The sequence below is a fragment of the Manis javanica genome, chromosome 9 (genome assembly GCF_040802235.1).
Source record: "Manis javanica isolate MJ-LG chromosome 9, MJ_LKY, whole genome shotgun sequence".
NCBI classification, from domain to species: domain Eukaryota; kingdom Metazoa; phylum Chordata; class Mammalia; order Pholidota; family Manidae; genus Manis; species Manis javanica.
The window spans coordinates 114182247-114196641 of record NC_133164.1 but is presented as its reverse complement, the minus strand read 5'-3'; the positions used below and the strand labels follow the sequence as shown (position 1 = coordinate 114196641).

At 40.8% G+C, this 14395-nt stretch overlaps 1 long non-coding RNA gene across 2 annotated transcripts; it reads left to right on the top strand.

Annotated features, from left to right (window-relative positions):
* The first annotated feature begins 499 nt into the window (after positions 1-499).
* On the top strand, positions 500-13676 carry LOC118971789 (uncharacterized). Of its 2 annotated transcripts, none has more exons than XR_005060453.2 (5): positions 500-594; positions 2892-3002; positions 5905-6088; positions 8395-8535; positions 13101-13676. It is a non-coding gene; the product is annotated as an uncharacterized lncRNA (long non-coding RNA). The 2 variants fall into 2 exon arrangements; XR_012121269.1 differs by having other exon boundaries at positions 530-594; positions 2881-3002.
* The last annotated feature ends 719 nt before the right edge of the window (positions 13677-14395 follow it).

Here is a 14395-nt window from a genome sequence, read left to right as displayed (position 1 = left end):
CTCCATCCTGCCACACTCACACCTGTTCTCTTTCCCTACCTAGTTCAGTCCCTTGAACTCTAAACTGCCTCTCCAAGTGCACAAATGCAATACTATTTCTAAATAATAGTTATAAGATATTTCTAAAGATTAATTATTAAATGTAAATCAATAAATGTGACCTATCTTCATGGGCTTTTTTTTAACCATGCGCAAGAGTGTTTCTGTATGACAATATTCAATTCAGATCATGTTAAAATTCAATTACATGTAGTTGTCTCTCCTGAAAATCAATTTTATTGATTTGTTTTAGTCTCCCAAGCTTCCAATAACAATTTGTTGGGCACAAAGAGTAGTCATATAATTCATCCACATTCCTAATGAATTTGGAAATGTGGGCGTAGAACTCAGTCAATCATCTTTAATACACCAAGCTGTTTCAGCTGTGTCATCACTCATGTTAAGTCATCGGTTTAGGAGCATTCCTGTTGTGCCTTTCTATTGGTCTTCTTTGGCCACACCTGAATATCACTCCCTTGTTAAATCAGTCTATCAAAACAGAGAAAAGAATGCACATGGTGGACCAGGTCAGCACAAGACCCTAGGGACACAAAGGTAAGCAGAATACAGTTCCTCCCAGAAGTACACATAGTTTCGTAAGAGATATTAGTTTATTGACTGTCAACCTGCACATCTTTGCACACTAGTTCTTTAACAGGGCTCCAGCTTTTTATCCAAATAAGTAATAGTTAGTAATCAGTCTATGATATAGATATGTACTGGACAATCCCTGATAAACATGTCTTTTTATGTGATAAATACACATTCTTGTAGATAATTTCTTATCATTGGATATTTATGAAGTTTTTCCCCTTCCAGAGAACAGGTGATTATTCATCTATAATTTCTTACAGGTTTTATTTTTAACTTTATATTTGTAGTCCATCAAAAAATGTATTCTGGTCTTTGTTTGGGGTAGGGATCTAAATTGACTTTCCCCCTTAATACCAAGCCAGTGTTACCAGTACTTTTTGTTGAACTACCAACTCCTCCTTTGATCAGAATTGCTTCTCTTATCATCTAATTAATTCTAATATATAAAAGGCAGGAAGATTGATAAAAGACAAATTATAATGCCAGCTTTATAGGACTATTTTAAGGGTTGAATGAAATAATCTATGTATATAATGACCTTCACATAATGTCCAGTACACGAAAGCTCTCAACAAAGATACTGGTCTCTTTAACACAATGGAGATCACGTTCTGTCCAATCTACACAGGCCTCACTGGGTAGAATGGATTGGAGTAGAAAAAGATAAGTGCTAGTTCTCTATGCTTCCTTCATTGGAGTAGATAAAAGGAATCCTCCAATTTCTCCTAACATTATCAATTTCTATAAATTTGCCAAAAATGGTAAAAATGGAATCACCTTTGTTATTATTTAATTTGCATTTCTTTGATTAACTATAAAATAAGAATCTATTCCTCTTTAATGGCATTTTTTTTCCATTAAATGTATCTTTGTATCATTACACTTTGAGTTATTTTTATGTTTCATAGATGCTTGTTGACAATATATATATAACTCTGTAGACTCTATAGTGTTTTTGTATCTAACTCTATAGGCTCTACCCATTGTGTTTTTTCCCATTTTCATTATTCAATCTTTAAATTTGATTGTTATTTCTTTCAGAGCATAATCATTTTTAATTTTTATTAAATTATCTGTCTTTTTCTTTACTACTTTTCTAGGAAAGCTCTTACATTTATAACTTTTATTTAGAAATAATTTCAAACTTGCAGAAAGTTGAATGTTACAAAGGACATCTATATACCTTTTACCCAGATTTACCCATCTCTAGCATTTTGTCTCATTTTCTTTATAATTCTCTCTATTTCTCTCCTCTCACACATATACATATGTACGCACATACAGATATCTCAAATAATTGGTGAATAAGTTGCATACATCATGTCCCTCTACCCCTAAATATTTTGTTAAATCTTTTCCAAGGAAAATGACGTTCTCTCATACACCCACAGCCCAAATATTAAAACCTGGAAATTTAACACTGATATAATTAGCCAATCCATATTTCAATTCCACCAATGTTCCCCAAAATGTCCTTTGTAGCATTTTTCGCAGTTCAGGACCCAATCCAGGATTACACGCTGTTCTTAAGAGTTGTGACTCCGTTGTCTTCTAATCTGGAGCAGTCCCTCTGTCTTTCTTTGACTTTCATGGAGTTGGCATTTTGAAAAGGGCAGGCCAGTTGTGTTATAAAATGTCTCTCAGTTAAAGCTGGTTTTCTTTTTTTTTTCTCAAGTTTCCTGATTATTAGATCCAAGTGAAACATTTATGGCAAGAACAATTCTTAAGCAATATTGTGTCCTTCTCAGGGTATCACATCAGCCATGATGTCCATTTGTCCCATTACTAGTAATTTTAACTTCGGTTGGGTGGTGTCCTCTAGGTTGATTCATTACATAAATGACTGAGGAAGACATTTGAGACTAAATATCCTTGTCTTCACCAAACATTTCCAATTTTGACACCCATTCATGAATCTTGCTTGGATCAATTATTACAGTAACTGTCTCAAAATAGTGATTTTCTCATCAGTGTTCCTTCTATACTTATTCATTGGTATTCTATGAAATCATTCTTAAAATCAGTAAACCATTGGAATAAAACCCTGATTGAACATAGCTTATCATCATTTTTTTTTAACCTCTCACCCAAAATTTTTTTAAGAGAAGGATTTCATTTGGGAGGGCACTGGCTCTGTTCACAGAAAATAAGGGTGTCCCAGTGATTATGGGACTGGTCTGCACTAGTTAGTTGGTCATAGTGTGGTGCACTTGAGCCCGTGTTTAGTAGTTTCAGTTTCCAAATAAGTTTATTAACAGGCACTCGCGTTCCTCACTCATTACACCAAGAGAAGCCAGTAAGACAAAAGAGCTGACGCACTCCTGCCACTACTGGAAAAGCAGCTCGAAAGACAAGCCTTGATGACTAAGGTACGAAGATACCACATTAGAATATGAATGAGTACAAATTACTGGTGATTTTGCCTGGCTGCGTTTCTCCTAAGCATCTTTCTGCTAGGAGAAAGAGAAAGAAAAAAATGCTTGTGAATGCCAAGGTTCCCTCCATGCTCCATTAGATTTAATTTTCAGAACACAAGTGTACAATCAAAATCAGCAAATTTTTCTTTCAATTTCCATGTGGTCCAACACTGTGCTTATTCATGAAAGTTCACAGAACAAAACAGATTCTGGTTTTGAGTAATAAGTAATTTGGAAAACCTGGTCCTTCTGTGTCATTGACAGTACAGCCAAGCAGAAAGGACAGATGATGAAAAATTCAGGACCCTCTCACTTTGGGAAGTCTCAACAGGTCTCCACAAACAGTTTGGTTTTTTAATGAGTTGTCTCCTTCAAAAACAGAGTGTCAGTTACTACTGATTTTATAATTGCTTTTGGGGACACAAAAAAACATGTGCTCCTGCAAACCAGTTCATCTTCCTACCAAAATTATGTTCAAACAAAAGGATCTTCAGTGCCTCTTCTTTCAACAGTGAGTTTCTTAGTTGTATCAAAATATTTTTTAAAAACATATTTTTTTGCCACTTCAGCATCACTTTTCAAATAGCTTTTGGAAACAAAATGCTTTGAAATACGGATTTCCAAGTCAGACTTTAGATGAATTCTTTAAAAAATGGAAATTTAAAGCCAAAGTTTGACCTAGAGTTAAGCTTTGAGGAAATTAAAACACAGTAACTCAAACAAATTTAAAAATCATCAATAGTTGTGGTTGACATATTGCAGTCTCTGGAGGTCCTCCAAGGAATTGAGAGGGAAGCAGATGGGTAAATCTTAAACTTCACTTAAAGGTTTACCTTTAAGAGTAAATTTTTATTTTGTAGATGAAAATAAACCTGAATCTCCATGTTTCTCTTGTGATAAAAATCCTCTCATAAGGTACACAAATGTTCCTTAAATGCATAAAACCACAAGTCTTACAAAGTCATTTAAAATCCAGCCATCACATTTTGAAAGGAAGTCTTCAGAATCTTTCTAACTGACTTGCAGATAGAAAGAAATACAATAAAAATATCATCAAATAAGCAATAGAAGACTGCATGAAAATTCCCTCGAGGTCAGTTCCAAAATCAATTGGGAGGTGAAACTCATATATGTAATAGAAAAAAACCATGGAAGACCCTGCAGGGAAGATAGGATCAAATCCACGTGAGAGTCTAAAAGGAGCTGCAAGAGTGTTTCCATCAAAGAACACATTTGAATGTGCTCAGTAAATAAAAAACTGATCTAGCGGCTAAGGTAAGCCCAGTTTTTTAACTTACAGCTTGATGACACATAAATGGGCCATTTTATTGGATTTTGTTCTTCAGTTAGGGACTGAGAATGTAAGTAAAGGCATTAGTTTGAAGAATTTTTCAAGAAGACATGAGTTTAGTGATCGGGGTATCAACTTAAAATATTATGCAGCAGAGAAAAAATGGAATTGAGCCCACCGCATGGAAAAGTAGAATCATAGTCTCTGTCAGTGATTCCAGACTGAACCAGTGGCCTCTCTGAGGGCCCTAACACACCTCACCTCACAGGCTTTCTCTCCAGAGGTGATATACAGGGTGGAAATTGTTGAAGAATTCAATCCATTCTCATTCAGCCAGTATTCTCTTTATCTAAGCCTATTTCATAGTCCAAAAATTTCAAAGGCCATAAAAGTTTAGACCTACAAAGATATTGCAGGGAAAAAATAATCTCCCTTCAGCCATATATGTGTATTTCCCACAGATCTGTGCAGATGTCTATAATGTTCCTCTTGTAGATACATTCCTTTGGCCATGGAGATTCAGGAGTTGGGAGAGTGCACCCAAAGGTCAGGGTGGGAGGCTGCCAAAGTTACGAATACACCACTACAGGTGGAGTCACACAAACTGATCTCTACAATCCCAACTCTGGCCAACAAGAAGATCATTACAACCATGAGAGTATCTGGATGAACATGTTTTCAAAAGGATTAAAACTATGCCTCTGTTCAATTATCTAAAATTAAGGGGTTGGGCAAAGTGGATTCTCGGCTCTGACATTCTGTAATTTCAGACTTTGTGTGTGGTATAGTAGGGTGCCAAATCTGTGCACACAAGAACTGAATGGGAGGACAACTGGATTAACGTGCTCATACCAAGATGTCACAGCTGGAAGACCTCATTAAAGGCCATATTCATGATTCAACCTTCTTGCACACCCCCAACAACAAGAGCTTAACTTTTTCAAATTCATCTAATAAGCATGTGCTGAATGCTTACTATATACCAGCCATTTACATTACAAGGAGCTCCTTTTACTCCTGAGACCAGTTTTTCAGGCTCAGGAAGGTTAAGGGGCACACTGCAAACATATCCTGACTCATAAAAAAGCAAGAAGACGATGGAATTTGCTGTTGCTATTGTTATTATTGTTGCCATTGTTCTTATTTCTCAGTCATCCTCATTTTGAAAATTACCCAGAAGCCAGAACTTACACCACCTGATCTGTAGACACACCCTTAGACGTAGCACAGTGTTGTTCACAATAGCAACCCTTCAGCAAACTTTTTCATACTGAGCTTCAAGAATCATTTGCATCTACCATGGAGATAATCTCTTTAATCTCAAACAGCCCTGATCTTGAGAGGACAGGAAGGGGTGAAAACCAGAATCTGAGAGTAGGTAGGCACACTTTATCCAAGCCTTTCATCTCCACCTCCCAAACCCACACAGCAGCTCCTGGGGACACCAGCCTAGGACTCCACCAGGCAATACTCATCTCCTTCATCAGCACTGTCTAAGACTATCCCAAACTCCCAACATTCGGGCCCTAACCAAAAACTGCTTTTCCTTCATTTTCTTTGAAGTGGAAGGTGTGTCAACTAGCTGGTCTGTTAAGTGAGTTCCAAGTGGAGCTTTTCCTATAATGTATGTGACCTTCTCTCCATACCCCTGGCTGGATTGACAACATTAACGTATCAATGGAGAGTGTTTTCAAACCTGTGAAAGAGGGTGTCAAGGCTTTGGCAAACTTGTAAGCAAAGGCTGGAGGTAAGCAACCCCTGAGTCTCTTGAACTAAAATATACAATTGAGTCCTTTATCTATGTAGTCCAAAAGGACGTCTTCAGTCTTACCCAGTAGAATATAAGGAATAAAGAGAAAAAAAATGTGAACTCAAATCCCACTGGACTTAAGAACCATGAGGGATTTGTATTCATTACAATTGTACTGTTCCCAAGATCTCAAAAACAACCTTTTAAATCAATGTAAATTATGTGATCGTGTGGTCACCACACCCTGAGGAATGGCACCATGCCTAAATCACACTGGCGTGGTATTCTCAAGCTGTACTCCCACAATGCCCTGGGTAACACAGTTTTGATCAAAATGTTCCTTGCCTACACTAAATAACTGCATTTTCCCAGTTCACACAAATGAAATATTAATAGGTTTGATTGTTTCGGTCTGAATACTTTTTTTCAATTTTTGGCATTTATTGCTAGTGATTTATACTAGAAATAGGTTGTAACTTCTGGGGGGTGGGGGAGGACGGGGGAATATTTTCCCAGCCTGGGTCAAAATACCTTTGAAACCGAAATCAGTCAAAGGGAGAGATAAAGTGGGAGAAACCCATTTATTGCTTACAAGCAGTCATCCACTTCTGCTCCCCGTATCTTTTGTGACCCGGCTACAAAAAGGGACTCCACCCAACTTCTCGCTGGTCCAGATATGCCCTGTTCCCCCTTGTAATCACCTACTGATATGGAGACAGGCTACTTCCCTCCACCCCTTGGAAACACTTATTGATACGGAGACACACTAAGGCCAGGGAGAGAGTCTGGACATATTGCAATTTTACTCACATAGGTATAAAATGACATTTAATTTAAAAGAATGGAAAAAGCAAACGTAATCAATACTTGATGAATGTTTACTCTCAGCAGGCACTAAACAAGATATTGTGTTAGTTTATCTCATTTAACACTCAATAAGAGATAGGAAATATTATCTCTATGTTACAGATTAGGAAATAGAAACTCAAGAGAGGTTCAGTGACTTACTTGTCCAAGGTCTTTAATGAGCATGACTGGAAAAGATGCCTTTCTCTGAACTCTGAAATTTGTGCTGCCTCAAAAACTATGTAACTGTATTTTGCATCCAAAAAAAAAATGCTCTTTGATTTTAATAGTGAAAACTGTACAGTGTTGTGGGTAAAGTTGCAGAATTTCCAGAATCTCTCACGTGGCCTTAGTGCATCTCCATATCAATGGGTTTTCCCAAGGGGTGGAGAGAAGTAGCTCATCTCCATATCAATAGGTGATTACAATGGGGAGCAGGGCATATCCTGACTGGAGAGGTTGGGTGGGGTTCCTTTTTGCGTCCGAGTCACAAGAGACACGAATGAGCAGCAGTGGACGACTGTGTGTGGGCAATAAACAGGATTCTCCCACTTTATTTCTCCCTTTGACTGATTTTGGTTTTAAAGGTATTTTGCCCCGGGCTGGGAACTTACCTTCCCCCAGAGTTACAAGCGGTGCAGCCCTGAAGAACTTTGAAAACCACAGATTCAGCCTGTATCTTTGGCAGTTTCCCCTCGGTCCTTGTGAGATGGTCAGAAATTGCTAACCAACTTGTTGACTAGAATTTTATAAAAGCTTCAGGGATTTAAGCTTAAAGATCTCAGGATCAGAAAGGCAAGAGAAATTTAAAGGACGTGAGGGAACACTCTCAATCTGTTTATGTACATGACTTCATTATTATCAACAACACAGACTGAACTCTCCCAAGTCCTTAGGGTTTGGCAAACCCCAGCCACCACCCCTGGCAGACCCCTGCATCTTTGGGCTGTCCCCTGCAAGCTACAATTCTGTAAGGAAGACTCGAGTCTGTAGTACCCATGATTCTGAAAAATGATTGTTTTCTCTCGGCCTTGCAGTATACGCCTAAGTATGAACTCTATTTCTTAAAACAAAAATACTTTATGTGGAAGGACCTGGCACTTAGTAGCTAACTAGTAAGTGTTTATTAAATATAATCTGGACTTCTGAGCTGCTCTGAATCTACTGCCTCCATTAGCTTTACCAGCTTGTTTTCCCCCTCTAACTCCCCTCCTATTTAAAAAGACTCTTCTAATTATTGCCCTTCTGTGGACATACCTGACTTAATTACACACTTGACCCTGTAAATCCCTGAGGGACTGCCTGAGCCGATGAGGGTGATGTGTGAACATAATCTGTGAGAAACTGATAAGTACTTACTGACTGATCGTGTTGACTGACATAACTTGACACCAGACATTGAAGGCCACCCTTTGAAGGTAAGATGTATTTTGAAAGCAATTTCTGTCTTTCAACAGTATTGTTTTGTTTGACGTCTAGCAAGTTGAGTAGAGACATATTATTCATGCCAGGACAAGAAATGGAAGCCAGCCCCAAATCCAAGGGAAGGAGGATTCTTCCCCATTCAAAGGCTGAGACCCAGAAGTTTGGGGAGAAGGGTAAGTTCGGATCTGGCTATCCTGCGGCATCCCATAGAAAAAATGTCTGTGAATGTATATAAATTAGCAAACAAACAACAATGGCTACAAAATCGTGGTGTGACTGAAGAGTACAGACCTGTCCTCACAACTGCGAAGGGTCTTGGAGCAAAGATTCCTCCCATCTTATCCCCAAAACACTATCACAGCAGCAGTGGTGGCTGAAGCCTCAAGCCACCAGAGTTTTACTTAGTGGACAAGGATGACCTCCTGCCACAGGGTAACCTGGCCAGTGCTTTACATACACCCAGGTCACCTAGATCAGTTGATGATGGATTAAGTGTAGACTGCCAGCACGCTTGTGTTTCACGAGGGACAGTGAACCTGGTGGTAGAATGAGACTCCGCCACATACATAGATGACTTTTTCATGTTCTTTCCTCAATCGTATAGTAACCAGCAATGATTCCTTGGAGCAAGGAACCATCTGCAGGGTTTTAAATTATGGGAAGGAGTTCCTGAAGAAGGGAAAAGGACATTCATCTAGTAAGCGAGATAACTAATGACAGTCATTTACGTTGGATAGAGTAAAAAAAAAGGTAACCTAATTCTGTGCCCCAAATTGTTAAACAAGACAAAATTTTTAAATGACAAATTATTTCATCTTTCAATTGCATAAATATATTTTCACTAATTTGGACTCCCCCTCTCACCCAAGCCATCCTCCCCTCCCTGCACTTTACCAGCTGTTTCCTCTTAGGAAAGAATATTCCAATATGCAATTGTGTATTGATTGCAGTGCTGACATTGGGGCCAGTAGAAAACTGTCAGCACATCAAATTCAGCACATCCAAGACGGAATACAATCTATTTCCTCCAAACTGGCTCCTCTCCCATGTACCGTGCAGAGTATGCTCACTCTCTGTTCATTTATTTAAGTGTAAAACCTTGAAGGTGTTGAGGATTTCCTCTTCTGTTTGGCCCCTACCTTCACTTGGGCATCCAGAGTCTTTGCTTCCACCTGCCAAGCTTCTCTGCATCCTCTCCCTTATCCTCGGGTCCTTCACTGCCCTAGTTTAGGCCCTCATCATCTTTATTCCGATTATTATCCAACCTCCAATCAACTTCACTGTCCCCTCCTGAGCCCCCCTATTTCAGTCTGTCTCCCCATCTCCCTCTGCATGTTCATCTGCAGAAGCAGACCTGCTCCACCCCAGCCAGCTGTAGGCGATCCCCGTGCGCGGCTGTCCAGGCCCCCTCCCACCCAGGGCCACCTCACCTGTCGCCTCATTCTCCACCCTCCCATGCACGGCACACTCCAGCCACTTCTCTGCTCTCCAGACACACCTTGCCCTTTCCTTGTTCTTGCTTCCCTCTGCCAGAAATAGCTCTGGCCCCACCTTTATCCTGCCTGAGAGATCCTCCTCTCCTCCAGGGCTGGGAGGCAGCATCACTTCAGCAGGATTGTCCCAGCCTGGGAACTTTTGTCCCATGCTTCCTCCACAATTAGGGTATTCTGTCACCACAGAGCCTGCAGTGTGGGTGAGGCATGCCCTCCCCACGGGCAGGGATGGCCTCACCAAAGGAGGAGGGCATTCACGGCATAACTCTCTGAGGAACAGCTAGAGCCTCACACGGGAAAGCAGAGCTGAGAAAGAAGACATTGGTCTGGACAACGGAGGTCCACAGGGGCTAAGAGAGCCCTCTGATGGTGGGCCGGGCAGGGAGTACCCCTCACAGAGACCGGTAGGTAGCTAGGAAACAAGGTGCCATGCGGAAGCACCAACCCCGTGGGGCTCACACGGCCTCTCATGTGGGATGCTTGCAAATTACAGCCGAGTCACGTGGTACTTCACAATACTTACTCCTGAGCCCCACCTTAGATAATAAATCAGAACCTGTAGGGATAAGACCCCAGAATCTGCATTTTTCTCAGGGGATTCAGATGGACGCAATACTTCTAGAATTCCTAGAGTGAGCAGTAAGGCATCTCACAACAGCACGTGAAGTGGGACAAGCCCACCACACCCAGCCTTCCAGCCTGGATTCCACCCAGGAAACCCATTCCCTGACATAAAGGAGACTCATTCTTTTCATCAGTGAGTTCCGATAATGCCCACATGGTACTGGAATCTAGGGAACAACGTAGGACGGCAATTAATTGGTATGTCAGGCTGAAAGTTAAGGCAGGGATGGGGTTGAGGAAGAAACAAGGAGAAATTAGCAGAAGTCAAAGAGGTAAAGTGGGGATCAAGGTACTCGTCCCCACCTGACAGGGTTTTTGTGCTGCAGATAAATGCAGTGGTGATAGGTAGCAGCTGGCACGTGCCTGGGACACAGCATATTCTCAGCAGATGTCAACTGCCCGGGACTCTTTCCACGGAGTTTTCCTTTCATGTGCATTTTACTGAGTCTGGAGAAGGTTCTGAAGAAGCTCAGCCAGGAGGCCCACCGTCCCCAGCCCACCCTCTGGTGCTGAGTTCACTGGTCCCTCGTGGAGGTGGAGGCTCCCGCAGCTGGGGCTGCTCTGGGGTGCAGCACTGCTCCTGCTCCCTAAGGCCCAGGGCTGCTGGCCTCTGCAAGCCACTCCCAAATATTCTGTTCTTCCCACCCTGAACTGTGCAAGTAAATAAGAGTAACACAGAGTACAGACGAGGTCCAGAAAGACTGAAAGCGAAAAAGCTGTGAAATGCAGGATGGATGTACAGAGGGTGGTGTTCGTCACAGAATGAGCCTGGGGACTGTCTTCCAGCTTTCCTCAATGTCAAGCAGCTCACATATCACAGGAGGGGAGTCAGTCAGTTCTCAGTCCCCTCCTGGTGTGCAGTACTTGCTGGCTGGGGCTCCCTTTAGCCCGGCACAGGGTGACCTGTAGTTCTTTGTAGGTGGCACAAGAGTTTCTCCCAGCATCACAGTGTTAGGCTAAGTGCCGCAAAGACAAAATGTCCAGCCTGAACTCATCTTCTCTCCTAAATTTGCTCCTTCTCTATTACTGCCTCTTCTGGTTAATGGCATCACCATTTGGCTACTGACCCAACCAGAAATCTGAATAACTGTCCACTCTCCTCTTCCTCTTTCTTTTCTATCCAAAACATCCTCTCAGTGTTAACTCTTACTTAAAAGCACGGTTCTTCTCTCCTCCCTACCCCCACTGTCACTGTCAGCGGCTCAGCCTTTCTCACCTGGGGCACTGCCCTGAGCTCCTGGTTATATTTCCTCCTTCTAAGCTTTCTCTCTTCTGATGCATTAGCCACAGTACGGTGTTAGTGATGCTTAAGAAACAAGATGGTCATACCCATCTCCTATTTAAAAATCTCGACTATTTTCTCCACTGTTTTTTTGCATTGCTGTCCAGGGGAAGATGCATAAGATGATCTTTGTATTATACATCTGGCATTACAGAATACTGGGTACTCTGGAGGTCCCTGCCTCTGTAAAACGGCTTGCTCCCATAACGCATACTGTTTAATGCATTGCTGGGCTCCCATGATGTAAAAGCACTGTTCAAGAACAGCATTGTCCAAAGGAAATGCTTGCAGTGATGATGACGTTCTGTATCTCTGCTGTCCAGTAGAGTTGCCATTAGCTACACATGGCTATTGATCACTGGAAATGTAGCTAATGTGACTGAGAAACCATATTTTTCATTTTATTTAATTATACTAACTACATATAGCTAGTGGTTATCATACTAGACAGTACAGTTCCAGGATCTTTAAAAAATCAAAAAACAAAACCGTATGAACTGAAATCTGAGCTTTAAAGGGTAAGCAAGCTCAAAAGGTGGGAAAGCTGATCCCTGAATCCCACATTAATCTCTGGACTCTGAAAGGATGCTACGTCAGTTATAGATCAGTAGCACCCCCTGGCTGTCAAAAAAGGAAAATGCGAATCACTTGAGAATAAATGTCTTCAGTATTCCAACAGATTAATTTCAACCAACTACAATTTTACAACAAAATATCACCAAACGTAGAAAGAAATAAGCCACCATAAAAGAAAGTCAGAAGAAACAAAAACAACAGATTTAGAACCCCAGATTTTCGGCTTTGGGATTATATACAAAATATAAAATAAAATAACCATGTGTGAAACTTTTTTTAAGTTAGAGTTCCAAAAATGAACAAGTAGTAAAACCATCATATATGACCAGGAATATTTGAATAAGGAACCAAACAGAAATTTAGAGATGAGATACACAAGTATTGAAATTAAAATTGAATAGAGAGGTAAACAAACTAGACTCAGCTGAAGAAAGAATTAGTAAGATAAAAAGATAGATATGAAAAAGTAACCAAAAATGAAGTATGAATATGGAAATAGAAAATATCAAAGGAATATTAATAGACATGGAAGACAGAATAAGAAGTTATATGTCTATTTTGAGTCCCAGAAGCAGAAAATACAGAAAATGGATGAGTAAATTTGAAGAGACAGTGGCTGAGAAATTCCCAGAACAGACAAAATACATGAATCCATAGATTCTAAAAGCACATCCTTATTAACAGAACCAGACCCAAGCAAAATTACAAAATAGGTTTTCTTCTCTGCCCCACTAATTCTTGGAAATACTTTTCTCATTTTCAGTGATCCGCTGTCAAGATTCCAGATGCACAGCTTCCCCACATCGCCCCCAGCCTATGCAAGCTTATTATACACACACCCTCTACCAAACCAACACCTTCAAGATATCAGAGAATGATAATGAAATGATCAGATAAACCAGAGTGTGCTTATGTATTTTCTACTAAAATGGTTACCTCTCCCATTAGATAATGCTTTAAAATGATTTTACACTACAGATGTCCCTTAAATTATTGGAATTCAAGGCACAGCTCCAGAAAGAGATTTGGAAGAGAAAGAACCTCTGAGTGCCCTCAGTTCACCTCAGTTGAGCTGGGTTGTTCCTGAGATAGATGAGTACCTAACTCACACATACGTAAGATTAGCCCCCAAATGTGGTGGAACCTCTGTGATCAAAGAGAACTGACTGCATATTTGTTATCAAAATGAGGGTGGGGGTCTCTCAAAGCACCCCCAGCTTGTACATCGCATATATTACCCACATCTAAGGCAACCAACTTACAGCATTCCTCTAGCCACAATTACTGGTTCACAAGGGAATTCATCTATTCAACAAATATTTACTGAGCATTTACTATGTATCAGGCATTGTTGCAGGCACTGGAGATACAGCAAACAACAAAATGGACAAGATCTCTGTCCTCATGCCTCCTACACTATGGTGAGACTATAAATAAATATTTATTACACACTTTTCTTTATAAATTTCTCCTCATACAAGAATATTTGTGTGTATACATATACATATTCATTTGTTTGTTTATACATACATGTGTATGGCTGCAATGTGGAGAATAATGGAGGGAAAAAAAGACAGGAGGCAGTTTGGAGTCTGTTCCATCACCCAGAGTTGCAGTTGGGATCAGGATGGTATCAGCAGAGAAGAGGGTGCATTTGAGAGATGTTAGGATGTGATGATTGGCTGTGTGAGGGGAAGGGAAGCCGTTGGGGGAAATGTTGAGTCCAGTTTGGACCACTGCGTGGATGGTGTGATCAGAACAAACGGACGGGAAAAAAAGGAGCTGGTGGATTCAGCTCGGGGTGTCTGTATCACACGTAGGTGTCCATAGGGAAGTTGGATATGCGGCTGGAACTCAGCTGGGAGCCCTGGGAGGTAAAGATTTGAGAGCAGTCAACACAGAGCTCTAACCGAAGCCAAGGAATTGTATCAACACCAAAAGCAGGCCCAAAACAGAACTTCAAAAAATGTGAACATTTCCGGGCAGACAGAGGGAGAGTTGCAGAGTATTGTATCTGGAGGCAAGGGTAGAAAGCACCTCAAGAATGTCCCCAGAAAA